General features: G+C 45.6%; 1 protein-coding gene across 1 annotated transcript in view; it reads left to right on the forward strand.

The window, feature by feature from the left end:
- The window catches only part of LOC134088451 (NACHT, LRR and PYD domains-containing protein 12-like), a 43,226-nt gene that overhangs the window by 18,129 nt on the left and 9,135 nt on the right, over window positions 1-15,962 (forward strand). The window lies entirely within an intron of this gene.

Consider the following 15,962-nt stretch of genomic DNA (forward strand, 5'->3'; position numbering starts at 1 on the left):
TACAATGGACTATCCGGAGAAAGATTAACTCTTGGGGGGTTGATCTACTCAGCACAACATCTGATGGACTTTAATGTTTCTCCCTGGTGGGAGGACACCCCGAAGAAGACCTCATTCAACAAATGGATTACTCCTGAACCTGACACAGAGCTGCTACTTCAGATACCCCATCCTCCAACTTCAGAAGAGCTGACCTTGGTTCTCCAGAAACTGCAATCATCAGCCCTTAACGATCCTACTCTGATAACCCCACTAGGTCCAATCCTGTGATGACCCAGAGGGGTCAAAGGGAGGTCTGTAAGGATCTAAATTCCCAGGCTGATGACATTCCTTTCAATCACATATGGACTCTTGATTAGCTACTAAGTGTGGGCCTATTGTGGACCTCCTGTCACATGTTTGTCCAAAGTCCTCAGAAGTTAACTTGGACCAGGAAATGTAACCAAATGTATTGTCATGTCTTGATTGATTTACTCAAGCGGTTTCACTGCAACAATGGTCTCAGTTTCACCTACAGTACTCATCATGTGATCTCCATTCATGTTGTGGCGATCAAATCTGCCCCCTATAATAAAAGTTTTTACCGTCGAAAAACATGGTGGCTACATCCGGGAGACAGCCGACGTCTATTTATGGCAGTCCAGGTAAAGGTGTCCGCCCTCTCTCATCTCACGTTTCCTCTACCGGTGTCGGCTGTGTGTTTGGTTCGCTGGCGTTTCCCTGCGAGTGCTGAACGGGATACAGGTATTGTGTTTGTCTTGGGAGAGTGGCCTGGTTTGGGCTTTGTCTGTGCGCTCGTGTGGGCCAATTGTGATCACCTAGCCTTAATAGGACTGTTTTATCATTGTCCGGCAGGTTGACACAAGCCGCCGAGTGGTTCAGGGTTTGTAGACGTTTGCCTTTGTCTGTCCAAACCGAGCTCCGTGATTGCTGGCGATAACGAACTGTTTTATCATTGTTCAGCCAACAATCGCGGTAGCGGAGTAGTTGTTCTTGACTTAACTGGTTGTTGTTGTTTAGTCGTGCACTCCGTTCGGTGATCTCCTTGCATTTAGAACTGTCTTAACATTGTTCGCAGGAGACACGCGACGGAGTTGCAATTGCTGTGTGCACACCGAGCTCCGTGATCGCTTTGCTTTAACGAACTGTTTTATCATTGTTCTGCAAGCGATCACGTTAGCAAAGGGCCGGTGTTTAGGGCTGCGCTTGCGTCTTTTTTCCTGTGCTTTGAAGCGCTCTGCGCGACCGTAGTTTAGTTTAATATAGGCTATACCGGGGAGGGTTATTACTTCCTTTTTTGGGGGGAATACTTTTCATTTCTACATTTTCCTTTTCCTCTGGCGCCCGGGTTGCCTTTTAATTGTTAAACTGTGATTGGTAATTGTTAAACTACCTGAGAGCAAGTCACGTTTGTTGCGCCCTGGTTTTAGGGAGGGCTTTTCTTTTGTCCGTGACTTGGCTATTATTTGTTGTTTACTTTGTTTATTTAACCACACTGGAGAGCAGTTAGCTTGTTGTGAGCAGCCTGTGTATTTGTCCTGTTGCTGCATACGTATTTGTCCTGTTGCTGCATGCGTCGAGCTTAGTTTGTTTATACTGTGCAGACTTATTGTGGCCTTGTAGGCTGAAGAGGTCTTTTTGGACTGAAGAACCTTTTTTGCGCTTTTTGGGACCTTTTTGCGTTTTTGGGACCTTTTTGCATCTCGCCTTTTTTGTAATTTACCGAGGATATCACTGCTGCCCTCTAGCGAGGGGCTTGCTAGATATATTATTGCTGCTGACTGCTTCTGGGTGGTTTTGTTTTTTCATGTGTTTATGCTTGCTGATGTACTGAATAACATAACAGAATTACAATATTCAATACAGTACATCTTTTGAACTCCTGTTTGGACCTCATTTCTTTATCTGTTTAGCATTGTTCATAATTTCTGAATTTTAGCTTGCTTATTAGTTTACTCTGTCTGAGTGGTGGTAGAATCCACCTGGCGCCCAACGACCGTTACCCCACTACCGCTACAGATTTTGGCGCCCGTCGTGGGGCTCGAACTGTAAATACTGTACTTATTTTTGAACTTGTAGTGTTTTTGAATATCAGTATTGAATTGTGTATACATTCAGATATGAGCTTCTAGTGTAGACGCCTATTTGAATTTGACTTTGTGATGTGTTGCATTCATATTGACACTAGCATTGTGTGATCAGTTTGTGAATTTGCTTACTGTACTTTTGAACTGTGGTGTACTAACTTAATCATGAGCCTGCTAGACCTTAATCCGGATGAGACCATTTCACCAGGTCCGGATGATATGTCTCTTCTGGCCCCTTCTATTCACACTCCTGCTCCCAAACCTGTTTTACTGGGGGATTTTGACACTCCTGATGATTTAGACGATCTTTTGCCGGACCCACCACCACCACCTCCAGACGGTGACGAGGGTACAATTGTTGATATTGCTGTTTTCTCTCAGGCTGTTGATTCTATGAAAAAAGTGTTTGAAAACACTGTTGCTTGTCAAAGACAATGGCTTGAGGAGGGTTTAAGGCATGTTTCAAGTGAAGCTGTCGAAGCTAAGGGGGATGTTGCTCGTTTAGTGGAAAAAGCAAATGATGACCTGCTTAGCACTATTGGAGACCGCATCAAAGATTTACTCACTAAATGCATAGAACACATTCAGTGGAATTCTAAGCAGACAGCAGCTGAATTCCAGACCCTGTTAAAGGAATCGAACGCTGCTTTATTGGATTCTTTCTCTGTTGTTTTCTCTGAACAACTGGATAGATCAGTAAGGCCTGAGCTGCAGGACTTGCAGTCCCAGGTTTGTGCCATCAAAGGTTCTGTTGATAGTCTTGCTAAAAAAGTTAATGAATTGAATGTCAGACCAACTTTTCCACCTTCAAGAGTCGTGAGCTCTCCTTCTCCTTTTACTGGTATGGGTTATCAGCAGAGGTCTTCTACTCGTGACGTACCGGAGTACAAACCTGAGCCCGAGCCTGATTCAGTGCCTTCAGTTATTCGCACTGGTGACCGGCGTTTGCCAATTAAACTGCTTTTTCCCTCTTTCGGTGGTTCAGGTGATGACCCTGACCCACTTTTGTATATTTCCAAGTGTAAGGACTTCCTTGCTCTTCGACCCATGTCCAGCTCTGAGATCTTGGCCACTATGAGAAATGTCTTGCATGGCACAGCACGTCATTGGTGGGAGATAGCCAGACATAAGGTGCACACTTGGGTTGAGTTTGAGAAGCAGTTCTTAGAGTCATTCTTGTCTGAAGATTATGCGGATGAGTTGGAGGAGAGAATCCGAAATCGAGTTCAGTTGCCCGACGAGAGTGTGAGGGACTTCACCTTTACACTCCAGGCCCTGTACAAGAGATGGAAGCCTGAAGCTGTGGAAGATGAGATTGTGAAAATGCTTTTTAAAACAATGAATCCTCAGTTAGTTAGCCAACTGCGTGGACGCGCGCACACTGTGGATGAAATTGTTAGACTTGGGCAACAGCTTGAAAAAGATCTTTTACATCAAAAAACATATGAGCAGAAGGTTCGTATGACTAAAACTCCTAAGTCTGAAGCCCCTGTCCACAACTCGGAACCATCAAAGAAGAATCAAAAAGCTGACTTCAAGCCTCCTGCCCCTCCCTTGTGCTGGCGTTGCCAAAGTGCACATCCTCCTGGAAGCTGTCCACAGTTTCGAGCACAACATCAGCCAGTGAAAAGCTTTGGCCCTCGTCCGCCTAACACCACTAAGGGTTCCGTCTCCACGGTTACGAGTCGTAACCAGCCTTCCTCTAAATCTCAGCCTGTTAGGCCTAAAACAAACTCCATGCCTTCTCAGCCTGTTCCAGTGGTAGTACTGAAGCAACTGGCAGTGCCAGTCACAGTCAGACACAGCCAGGGTAAGGCACTGGTAGACACTGGAGCTACATATAGCTTAATGAGTTTTGATTTGTGGAACACCATTAAAACTCCAAACGAGAAACTTGAGTCATGGGATGAGGGACCTCTGTATCTTGCTAACGGCACAAATACTCATCCTGTGGGTTCAAAGGTATTAGAGTACAGCATGCATGGGCATAATTGGAGTGTTCCAACTGCGGTGCTTGCTGTTAACGTCCTTGCCTATCCTCTGGTGCTTGGCCTTGATTTCATTTCTGTTAGTGGAATGCAGCTTAATGTGAGAGATCAAGCGTATTCTATTTTGGGTGATAAACAAGGTAGAGTCTTCCCTTTTCAAGTCATGGGGAGACCCAGAGATAGTTGGGGTATTCGGTCTTCTCCTACAACTACTGCTGCTTCACTCATGCTCTCTCTGCCACCATCCTCCCTTTGCTCATCTGACCCCAGTAGCTTCACTCCTGCAGAGGAATTCTTTCTTAGTTGGGGTTTGCGCCCACCACCTTCTCCAACCATAACTTCTGCCTCTGTTGTAACCACTATGTCTCCACTTTCCAGTCTGGCAGAACCTAGTAGGCCTACTCCTGTTGAGGACCTGCAGTCGTTGTTGCAAGCTGCTGTGAGTCAGAGTAGTTTAAGTGGTCAAAATGCAGAGAAGTTGCAAAGTCTTCTGCTGGCAAATCCTGAGGTTTGCACAACTAAACTGGGTTGCACCTCTTTGTTGCAGCATAAAATAAAGCTAAAGGGTGATGTTGTAGTTACTCAGAAGCCATACCGCCTGCCTGTTCACAAACGTGAGGAAGTAAAGACTCACATTGAAGACATGTTGTCCCAGGGTATCATTGAGCCTTCCCATTCCCCGTGGGCCTCACCCATTGTTATGGTGCCTAAAAAAGATGGTAGCACTAGGTTTTGTGTTGACTATCGTCGACTGAATTCCCACACTGAGAGAGACTCTTTCCCATTGCCGACTGTGAATGAGATCCTGGAATCACTGGCGGGGTCTGGAGTGTTCAGCTCTTTAGATCTGAATAGCGGCTATTGGCAAGTAGAGGTTGAACCTGCAAGTCGTCCCATTACCGCTTTCATCACTCCCTTTGGCCTCTATTCCTTCAGGAAAATGCCTTTTGGTTTAAAAAATGCCCCTGCTAGTTTCCAGAGGCTCATGAACGTTGTTCTACAAAGTTGTCTTGGAAGATGCTGTTTTGTGTATCTTGACGATATTATAATTTATTCCGCTAACCTTGACCAACACTTTGCAGATGTTCAGACTGTGTTTAATTGTCTCAGAGATGCAGGCCTCACCCTTAAACTCAAGAAGTGTCACTTCTGCATGTCAGAGATCAAGTTTCTTGGACATGTTGTGAGTGGGGAGGGAGTGAGAGCAGACTCTGAGAAAACAGAGGCTGTAAGAGCTTATCCAGTTCCCACTAACCTGAAGGAAGTTCAGCGCTTCCTTGGGTTAGCTGGATGGTACCATAGGTACGTGCCGAATTTTTCTGTCATTGCGGAGCCTTTGAATGCTCTTAAAAGGAAAGGGATGAAATTTCATTGGACAGCTGAGTGTCAGAGGTCGTTTGACACCCTCAGACAACATCTGACATCTCCTCCGATACTTGGTCATCCGAACACGGACTGCACCTTTGTTGTGTATACAGATGCGAGTGCCATAGGTCTCGGTGCTGTACTTGCTCAGAGGTCGTCAGCATTGGCTGATGAGGAAGTGCTAGCATATGCGAGCCGGTCGCTCTCTGGTGCAGAGAAGAATTACTCAACCACTGAACGAGAGTGTCTAGCTGTGATGTGGTCACTAGAGCGATGGAGACACTACTTAGAGGGTAAACCGTTTGTAGTGGTGACCGATCATTCCTCTCTTCTTTGGGTGTTCAACACAACTAAAGCAAACTCTCGTCTGGTGCGTTGGGCTTTGCGTCTGCAGGAGTTCTGTTTCACAATAGAGTACAGGAAGGGTAAATTGAATGCTGCGCCTGACGCACTCTCCCGTGCAAGCCTTGGTGGTGAGAGTTCCTTGGCTGTGTGCAGTGTAGACCTAGACAAGGTTGTTCCGTTCCCTTTGTCTGATGTTGATGTGTGGAAAGCACAACAGGAAGACCCTGAATGTCAGGGGCTATACAGAATGGTAGCTGAGGCAGAGAGTACCCCTGGCCAGTGTGCCTTAGAGTATGCAATTGTGGAGGATAAGGTCTACCGTAAAACTGTGCATCCTCAGCGTGGTGCACATTACCAGATCTTTGTCCCCGGACCGTTGCGTGACTCTGTGCTCAGGGCCTACCATGACAGCCCACTGAGTGGTCATTTGGGTCGTTACAAGACTCTGAAGAGAGTAATGGATGTGGCTTACTGGCCAAAGATGTGGAAGGATGTTGCTGGTTATGTCCAGACCTGTCATGTTTGCCAGACCCATAAGCCAGAGTGTGTCAAGCCTGCTGGTTACTTGCAGCAGACCGAAGTTTCAGAGCCATGGGAGATGCTTGGTCTTGATCTTATGGGTCCTTTGCCGCAGAGTTCTCTGAGGAACACGCAATTGCTTGTAGTGGTAGATTACTACACCCGATGGGTTGAACTCTTCCCACTGCGTCAGGCCACTGCAGAGACCATCAGTAAATGTCTGCTTAAGGACATTTTCACTCGTTGGGGTGTCCCGCAGCACATTTTGTCAGATCGTGGGCCACAGTTTGTGTCTGAGGTCATGAAAGATCTTTGTGATCGCTGGGGTGTGGTAAAGAAATTAACAACTGCTTACCACCCGCAGACTAACCTCACCGAGAGGGTGAACCGTACCCTTAAGACTATGTTGAGCTCATATGTGGGTGATCAGCACAAACTATGGGATAAACACCTCCCAGAATTGCGTTTTGCCATCAACACTGCTGTGCAAGAATCCACTGGCCATTCCCCTGCTGAGTTGTTGCTCAGAGGTAAGATCATGGGACCGGTTGACAGGGTGTTGCAGCCTCATGCGCATTATAGACCTCCGCGAGATCTGGAACATCTCCAGTTGCTAGTAGCCAAGAACTTGGTGAAAGCTAAAGAAAAGCAAAAAAGAAACTACGACAAATCTCGTCGAGAAGTTGCATATGGCAACAAGAAGAGAGTTTGGATGAGGGCTTATCCTTTGTCCCAAGCCTCACGTAGTTTCTCGGCGAAGTTGGCTCGTAAATGGGTTGGCCCCTATAGAGTTGTGGCCAAGTTGGGGCCTGTCAATTATCAAGTTGTGAGAGAGGATTCTGGGGAGGACTTGCGTACAGTCCACGTGAGCCGCCTTAAGCAATGCTTCCCCACTGCTGCTGAGGTTGACCGTAGAGAACGTGAGCAACTTCTGAAAATCTTTTCGGAACCAGATGTGGATGACGAGTTCCTGGGTTTCCATTAGATTCTGTCTAAGATCAAGTTTTGTTGTTACTGCTCTTTCTTAGGTAGCCTACCTATTGACTGTTGTGTAATATGGGTGGTCCACTTTTGTCCTTTTTTAAGGGGAGAAGAGTGTGGCGATCAAATCTGCCCCCTATAATAAAAGTGTTTACCGTCGAAAAACATGGTGGCTACATCCGGGAGACAGCCGACGTCTATTTATGGCAGTCCAGGTAAAGGTGTCCGCCCTCTCTCATCTCACGTTTCCTCTACCGGTGTCGGCTGTGTGTTTGGTTCGCTGGCGTTTCCCTGCGAGTGCTGAACGTGATACAGGTATTGTGTTTGTCTTGGGAGAGCGGCCTGGTTTGGGCTTTGTCTGTGCGCTCGTGTGGGCCAATTGTGATCACCTAGCCTTAATAGGACTGTTTTATCATTGTCCGGCAGGTTGACACAAGCCGCCGAGTGGTTCAGGGTTTGTAGACGTTTGCCTTTGTCTGTCCAAACCGAGCTCCGTGATTGCTGGCGATAACGAACTGTTTTATCATTGTTCAGCCAACAATCGCGGTAGCGGAGTAGTTGTTCTTGACTTAACTGGTTGTTGTTGTTTAGTCGTGCACTCCGTTCGGTGATCTCCTTGCATTTAGAACTGTCTTAACATTGTTCGCAGGAGACACGCGACGGAGTTGCAATTGCTGTGTGCACACCGAGCTCTGTGATCGCTTTGCTTTAACGAACTGTTTTATCATTGTTCTGCAAGCGATCACGTTAGCAAAGGGCCGGTGTTTAGGGCTGCGCTTGCGTCTTTTTTCCTGTGCTTTGAAGCGCTCTGCGCGACCGTAGTTTAGTTTAATATAGGCTATACCGGGGAGGGTTATTACTTCCTTTTTGGGGGGGAATACTTTTCATTTCTACATTTTCCTTTTCCTCTGGCGCCCGGGTTGCCTTTTAATTGTTAAACTGTGATTGGTAATTGTTAAACTACCTGAGAGCAAGTCACGTTTGTTGCGCCCTGGTTTTAGGGAGGGCTTTTCTTTTGTCCGTGACTTGGCTATTATTTGTTGTTTACTTTGTTTATTTAACCACACTGGAGAGCAGTTAGCTTGTTGTGAGCAGCCTGTGTATTTGTCCTGTTGCTGCATACGTATTTGTCCTGTTGCTGCATGCGTCGAGCTTAGTTTGTTTATACTGTGCAGATTTATTGTGGCCTTGTAGGCTGAAGAGGTCTTTTTGGACTGAAGAACCTTTTTTGCGCTTTTTGGGACCTTTTTGCGTTTTTGGGACCTTTTTGCATCTCGCCTTTTTTGTAATTTACCGAGGATATCACTGCTGCCCTCTAGCGAGGGGCTTGCTAGATATATTATTGCTGCTGACTGCTTCTGGGTGGTTTTGTTTTTTCATGTGTTTATGCTTGCTGATGTACTGAATAACATAACAGAATTACAATATTCAATACAGTACATCTTTTGAACTCCTGTTTGGACCTCATTTCTTTATCTGTTTAGCATTGTTCATAATTTCTGAATTTTAGCTTGCTTATTAGTTTACTCTGTCTGAGTGGTGGTAGAATCCACCTGGCGCCCAACGACCGTTACCCCACTACCGCTACAATGTAACCCCTGTCACTGTGTGAACCAATCACAAACTTTGTAGCCTATAAAAGGGTAGACAAAACATTATTCATGGAGTCTCTATTAGCTATGAACTCCCACACTTTGGTGTGTAGTCATCTTCCTCTGAGCTGGTAAAGTATGTTTCATTCTCTGTCTGTTTTTGTATCTTAGCTTGAGTATTTCTTGAACCTGTTTTAAGTAACTTTCACACTTTGCATTTAGATGTACTTCTGTAATGTGTTGGATGACTAGCTTGTACCTGTCCAATAAATTTGTTATGCTGATCCGCGTAGCCATTAGTGCTTATACGGCTGTGTCCGGTCCCAGGTAACGCGCTAGCGTAATGGATGGCTAGGGTTTAACTACCGCCGCCGTAGGAGTTAACCACCCTGGAAAGGGCAAGTTGTCTTTGAAATTGACTGTAATATTATGAAGCGGTGGGTCGCTTTGTTTACGGGGTCCGCCATAGATTAAAATGTCTATGGTAATTCTGTATCGAGTAATCGCATCCTAGTATGTGGTTGTGGGTCAGCACGTAGACATATATAGTGATCCGAGTCAGCGGGGCAGCCTCTGCATTCCTTTCTGGAAACTAGTAACAATGATTGCCTCGGGAACCGCCCGAATATAACCGGCAGTGGAGGAGAATAGGACCCTCAGCATATTCCTGACGATACGGGGTCGGTAAGAATGTCTGTGGCAATACACAGTAAATAGTAATGATCAGACGCTTATGACCCACATGAGCCTGATCCCGGATAATTCACAATGTTACTTTCGAAGGCACCACCAGGCTCACCAGCCTGACCCCTGAGAATAATATTACTTCGAACTAGACCTTCTTATATTTGGCGGAGTCAGCTTTATTAGGATTCAACAGGGGTTATCATTTAATGTCTCAAACAGCGCGCGGCTGCTTCACGGATTTTCCTTCGACCACTCTCTGTTCCCTCATTGGTTCAGAAAAGTGACGTCTGACACTGACAAGACGCGGCATTCACTCCTTTACAAACAAAATGAAGACGCGACAATGGACACCGGTAGGACAAACATGTAACGACTTGATAATGACATTCTATGTGTTAATGATGATTCTTTAAAGCTAAATAAACGGAACATTTATGACACGACGTGGTGTGATTATTTAACAGAGGTAATGTGATTGAATGGTGAATGTTATAAACTGTCGGGAGTTGTGATGTTGGGTGTAGCTTGGCGTACGCCTCGCCGTAGTGTTTGATAATTAGGCCTACATATAACACTACGGGAGAAACGGGGAAGGGTCTGATGAATGACATGTATGACTGATGATTGTAAACGGTACAAGGCTAAACGGGAAACATAGACACATTCAACAAACATATACATGCAACCCGACATAGACAACGAACATAATGAAGGCAGTACTATACTGCCGTGACGGTGGCTACTCGCCCCGTCACAGTGACCATTGGGTCCTTGGTTACCTGTCTGACCATGGCCCTTCATCTTGAATTTCCCCTTGGGGATCAATAAAGTATCTATCTATCCATCTATCCCGAATTACTCAGTTTGGCTGAGCGGCCAGATCTAGGAAGACTGTTGGTCATTCTAAACTCCATTTGAGAATGATGGAGGCTACCGTGCTCTTGCTGCAGAACAGGGGCGTTGTTACAAGTAGCAAGTGATGACCCATGTGTAGGCCTAATGCATCTCTAACTCAACTGCAATAATACACAAACAAGTTAGTTTGATCAGTGCCATACTAAAACTGATTTTCACTTCCTTGCGTTTTTGCCGGCAGTCATGACGGGTGCTGGTGCGTTAGAGAGAGTGGTGTAGTGGCGTTTGCATCTGCTGCCATGTTGCACATGGTCACACACACACACACACACACACACACACACACACACACACACACACACACACATACACACGCCCACACACACACACACATACACACGCCCACACACACACACACACACACACACACTCACCTACACACAGGTTACTTACTACAGTATTAGTTTAGTAAGTTACCGTAGTTTTAACCCTTTCATGCGCAACGTCCACATGCATGGACAGTAACTTTAACTCTGTTTTCTACTTATTTATCATGTTGATATACACCAATCCACTTCAGGGCAGTTTTAGTAGGTCCTTGGCAATATATTAACAATATGTATCATCTTATATTTGGAATATTGACTGCTTGATGACATCATCAATTCAACATGAGTGACAGTAATGGCCATATGCTGAATGCTCCAGGCATATCTGTAAAAAGTTAGTACTCAAGAAGGCAAAATCATGTAAAAAAAAATATTATGCTATACAGGAGAGTGTGTTTGTTACCGGCCTCAAGCCTAGGGGAACTTGGGCCAGCACAAACCAAGTTCTTTACACTTAAAAGTAAAAGAACAAAGAAGGCAGGTGTTTAGGCATGGAGACAATGGAGTTCCTTTTTATTAAAGATCAATATAAAAAGATGCATTAAAAGGATTATTTCCTAAATACTTGACTTTCATTCATTAACATCATCATAAGATTAGCACAGCCATCAGATCACAGATTACACAAGGTTCTCACATTAAAACTAGAGCTCTCACTCAATCACCACCACTAAATGAACACATTTCATCTCAACATACAACCATCACTGCATACCCAATCATAACCATCTTATACATCAAAGATTAAACTGCATATCAATGCCATGTGCTTGTTAATTCATTACTCAACAAATGCTCAAACAAACAGTAACCTGTATCAGTGCCATGTGCTTCATTCATTCATCCACATTGCTCAAACAAACATTACAACCTGAATATATATATTGTTCCAAAGTAGGACAGCTCAAGTCATTAGCTTTTTAACATCATTTTAACACAGACAATTTATCAGTTCAAAACCCATAAGAAAATAGTCACTTTACCTTAAAAGTAAAAGAACAAAGAAGGCAGGTGTTTAGGCATGGAGACAATGGAGTTCAAAGTAGGATCCCAAACTCCTTCTCTTTATCCTGCCTACCCAGGTGAGTGCGGTGACGTGGCACACACCATTGCTCCCTAGTGGACTGGAGTTGACCCAGAATGATGTCACCATCTCAAAGCATATTGATAATACTGTATACCAATACTAGGGAAGGGGGACTGCAGGTTAGCACATTAGTCATCCGCTACACTCTCCCCTACTTTTAGAAGAGGTCTCCTGACATCTTTAATTATGTGAAAACTCCCACCCCATTACCATAACCCCCAAAGACAGGCCTTAAGTAGTGATGCCACTCAAAAAATGTAGGATGTGACAACTGATTCTGGAAAAGAATTGGTGGGTTATATGCCACTGGGGGATTGTATGCTACTACCTGCACTTCAGGTCTCGAGGACTGATATGACGGTTGACCTAGACTCTGATATGTAAGCATTTCCCTTGGTCTCACTGTACGTTCAGACCTCCTCAGTATGGGTTCTTCATCCTGTTGTCCTGGCTCCAACCCTTCCGGATCACCGACCAGTGGTCCTCCAGAGGCATCATTGACATCGCACCCTTCCTGAACTTCCTGTATAGGTGGCTCGGCTTCGGCATCGGCATTCACCTCTCTATGAATTTCTTCACCAAGCTGATCCGTTTGCTGTAGAAGGGGTTGAAACTCATCTGTTAAAGGACTCATGGTACGATGACCAAAGTGTAGTTGTGTTGTTGACTGGGAGGGCCCAATGTCAGTTCCAGCATCTACTACACGGTGGGGCCTGGAACGCAAGGTATAACTCACTTCCTCATGGTCCTCATCTGAGTCACTCTGGCACGGCTGGTCAGTGGACCTCCTCTCCTGGGATCTTGATGTTCTTCGAGGACATCGTCTCTTGGCTGGACTGGCTTGAATGTTTTCCTCCAACTGGAGGTCGCTGACTGGTAAGAGTAAGTTCCTGTGTAAGACACGGACACGCTGTTCACCCTTTTCAGCTTGAACTTTATACACTGGACTGACTGCATCTCCTACTCTGCCAACAACACGGTGGATGACCCTCTCCCAGTAGCTTCGGAGTTTCCCTGGGCCTTGCCGCTCTGATAGGTTTCGTACCAATACCCGGTCACCTGGCTGAAGTGTTATCCCCTTCATACCTCGATCATAATGATGCTTCCCCTTCTCAGAGGACTTCTGACTGTTTCTTGCAGCAATCTGGTAGGCCTCCTGCATTCTACTCGCCCACTTCTCTGCAAAGGCTTGCTTGCTTCCTTTCTCTGGATTGGGTCTAAGATCAAAAAGAAGGTCTATGGGTAACCTGGGTGACCTCCCAAAAAGGAGAAAGAATGGCGAATACCCAGTTGAATCATGTTTGGTGCAATTATAAGCATGAACAATGTGGGGCAGGTGGTCTTTCCAGTTTGACTTCTTTTCCTCTTTTAGGGTCCGAAGCATCTGGAGCAATGTGCGGTTTAGCCTTTCCACCGGATTCCCCTGAGGGTGATACGGGGTTGTTCTAGAATGTGAGATACCAGCTAATTGCTCCAATCTCCTAAATAGGCCATTCTCAAACTCCCGACCTTGATCGTGGTGAAGTTTTTCAGGGAATCCAAAGCGAGGGATAAAGTCATTGAATAATTTCTCCGCAACAGTTATTCCAGATTTGTTTTTGGTGGGATATGCTTGGGCGAAGCGAGTAAAATGGTCAATTATGACCAAAATATACTCATACCCTCCAGAACTTGGCTCAAGGTGAAGGTAGTCAATGGCAACTAGCTCAAAGGGGGAACTTGTGGAGATGGAACCCATTGGTGCTTTGTCCAAACTAGAAGGCCGTTTCTGTTGAATGCATACACATTTTCGTAAGACATAGTCTTCGACCTCTCGCTGCATGTATGGCCAATAGAATCGTTCTCGCAAGAGATGGAGGACCTTCTCAACCCCCACATGGCCCATGTCATTGTGAAGATGTTTTAGAATCAGGGGCCGTAATTGTTTTGGAACAACCAGCTGCTTATAGGGTCCTGCGTGCCGATACAACACCCCGTTCAGTATAGAAAGCCTAGCCCAGTCACCGAATAGCCTTCGAGCTTCACTAGACACCCTTTCTCTATCCCTCATTGTAGGGCTTTGCCCTCTGCTTTTCAAACTGATAACTTCCTGAATGGCTGCATCTTCCTGCTGTGCACTCCTTACATCCTGAGGTGTAATGACAGATGAACTTGAAGGTTCCGCCTCCTCCGCAAAGGCCAGTTGCAACACAGCCATCCATGGCACATCCTGTTCTTTGGTCGTCATACTTCCCTGCCACACTGCTGTTACCACGTCTGGGGACAAGTCTTCTGTATAGTCTTTCATGTGTTGAGGAAGTGAGACGGGGAACCGGGAGAGTGTGTCAGCATCTACATTGCTCTTACCAGGACGGTACTTGATGTCAAAATTAAAGTCAGCTAATTCGCCAACCCAACGGTGACCTGCTGCATTTAATCGGGCTGTACTCAGGATATAGGTCAGGGGGTTATTATCTGTATAGACTGTGAAGCTAGGGGCATAATAGAGATAGTCTCGGAACTTATCACAAATAGCCCATTTTAAGGCAAAGAATTCAAGCTTTCCTGAATGCAGGTGATAATTCCGTTCTGCTGGGGTAAGTGCTCTGGATCCATAAGCAATCACCCGCAATCTCCCCTCTTGATGTTGATAAAGTACAGCACCAACACCTTCGTTCGATGCATCTGTATGCAAGATAAATGGCAGGTCAAACATAGGATAAGCAAGAATAGGTGGATTGGTCAACATAGTAACAAGCCTATCAACAACAGCACTATGTTCCTCAGTCCACTGGACTGGTGTTCTTGATGGCAACTGGTTTGATTTCCTTTTGGCTGAAGTAGCTAGTTTTGAATTTTGTTCAGTCTTCTGCAGAAGTCCAAACAACGGCTTGGCCACCCGGGAGAAATCTTGAACATGAGAGCGGTAATAACTAAGAAAACCCAAGAGTGCCCTCACCTCCCCAATTGTTGTAGGTTTCTTCTTCTTAAACTGAGTTACAGCCTCTAAATCCTTAGGGTCAATCTGGACTCCTTCCTCAGACACAAGACGGCCTACAAAACGAACTTGCCGTCTGAAGATTTCGCACTTATTCGGTCTCAGCTTGATCCCACTAGCTCTCAATCTCCCCAGCACTTTCCTCAAGTCCTCAACATGGTCTACAAATGACTTAGAGTAGCAAAGGACATCATCAAGGTACGGAGAGCAGCACTCATCTCGCAGGCCATCAAGGACAGATTCCATACACCTCTGAAAGGCCGCGGGCGCATTAGTTAACCCCATGGGGAGCCTAATCCATTCGTAAAGCCCCCATGGCGTGCTGAACGCAGTGCAATGCTGTGAGCCCTCGTCCACAAACCCCTGGTGGTATGCACTACCTTGATCCAAGATGGAAAACCAAGCATGGCCCCCTAAGCTGTCAAGGAGGTCTTGGATACGGGGTAATGGGTGCCGATCGGGAATGGTTTTACGATTAAGCTCACGAAAGTCAACACAGAGGCGCAAACTTGCATCTTTTTTTCGGACACAAACCACAGGGGATGAATAGGATGAAGTTGACCTTCTCACCCACCCTCGCTCTAAAAGATCTTGCACGTAGGCCTTCACTTCTTTATAAAGTGGTTTTGGAATGGCATTATAACACTTTTGGACAGGGGAATCTTCTTTCAGCTTAACCTTCAGTCGTAAAGAGGGAACACATCCAATATCCCCACCATCTCGAGAAAATACATCAGATTCCTCATACAGCATTTGCCTAACAATGTCTTGATTTTCTAGATTCAAATGGGACAGGTCCACTGGAGGATTCCACTTCTCGCTAGGATTGCTCACCCTGGACTGATCAGTAGCCTGAAGAGTTTGGGCTGAAGTCACTGATATGGGAATAGATGGGCTCTGCTTGGGGACTAACAGGGGGAAAATTGTGCAAGCTTCCTCTAGATGGCCTAATACTACCCTTGGTGGGAGAAAAATATCATGCTGAGTGGAATTTTGAATAGGGATTAGTACATGCTTTGTGTGGGTACCCTGCACTTCCAGAGTGGCTGGGAACAGCTCTAGTCCATCAGGCAAATTCAGTTCTATGGCA

The sequence above is a fragment of the Sardina pilchardus genome, chromosome 8, assembly GCF_963854185.1.
Source record: "Sardina pilchardus chromosome 8, fSarPil1.1, whole genome shotgun sequence".
Lineage (NCBI taxonomy): Eukaryota > Metazoa > Chordata > Actinopteri > Clupeiformes > Clupeidae > Sardina > Sardina pilchardus.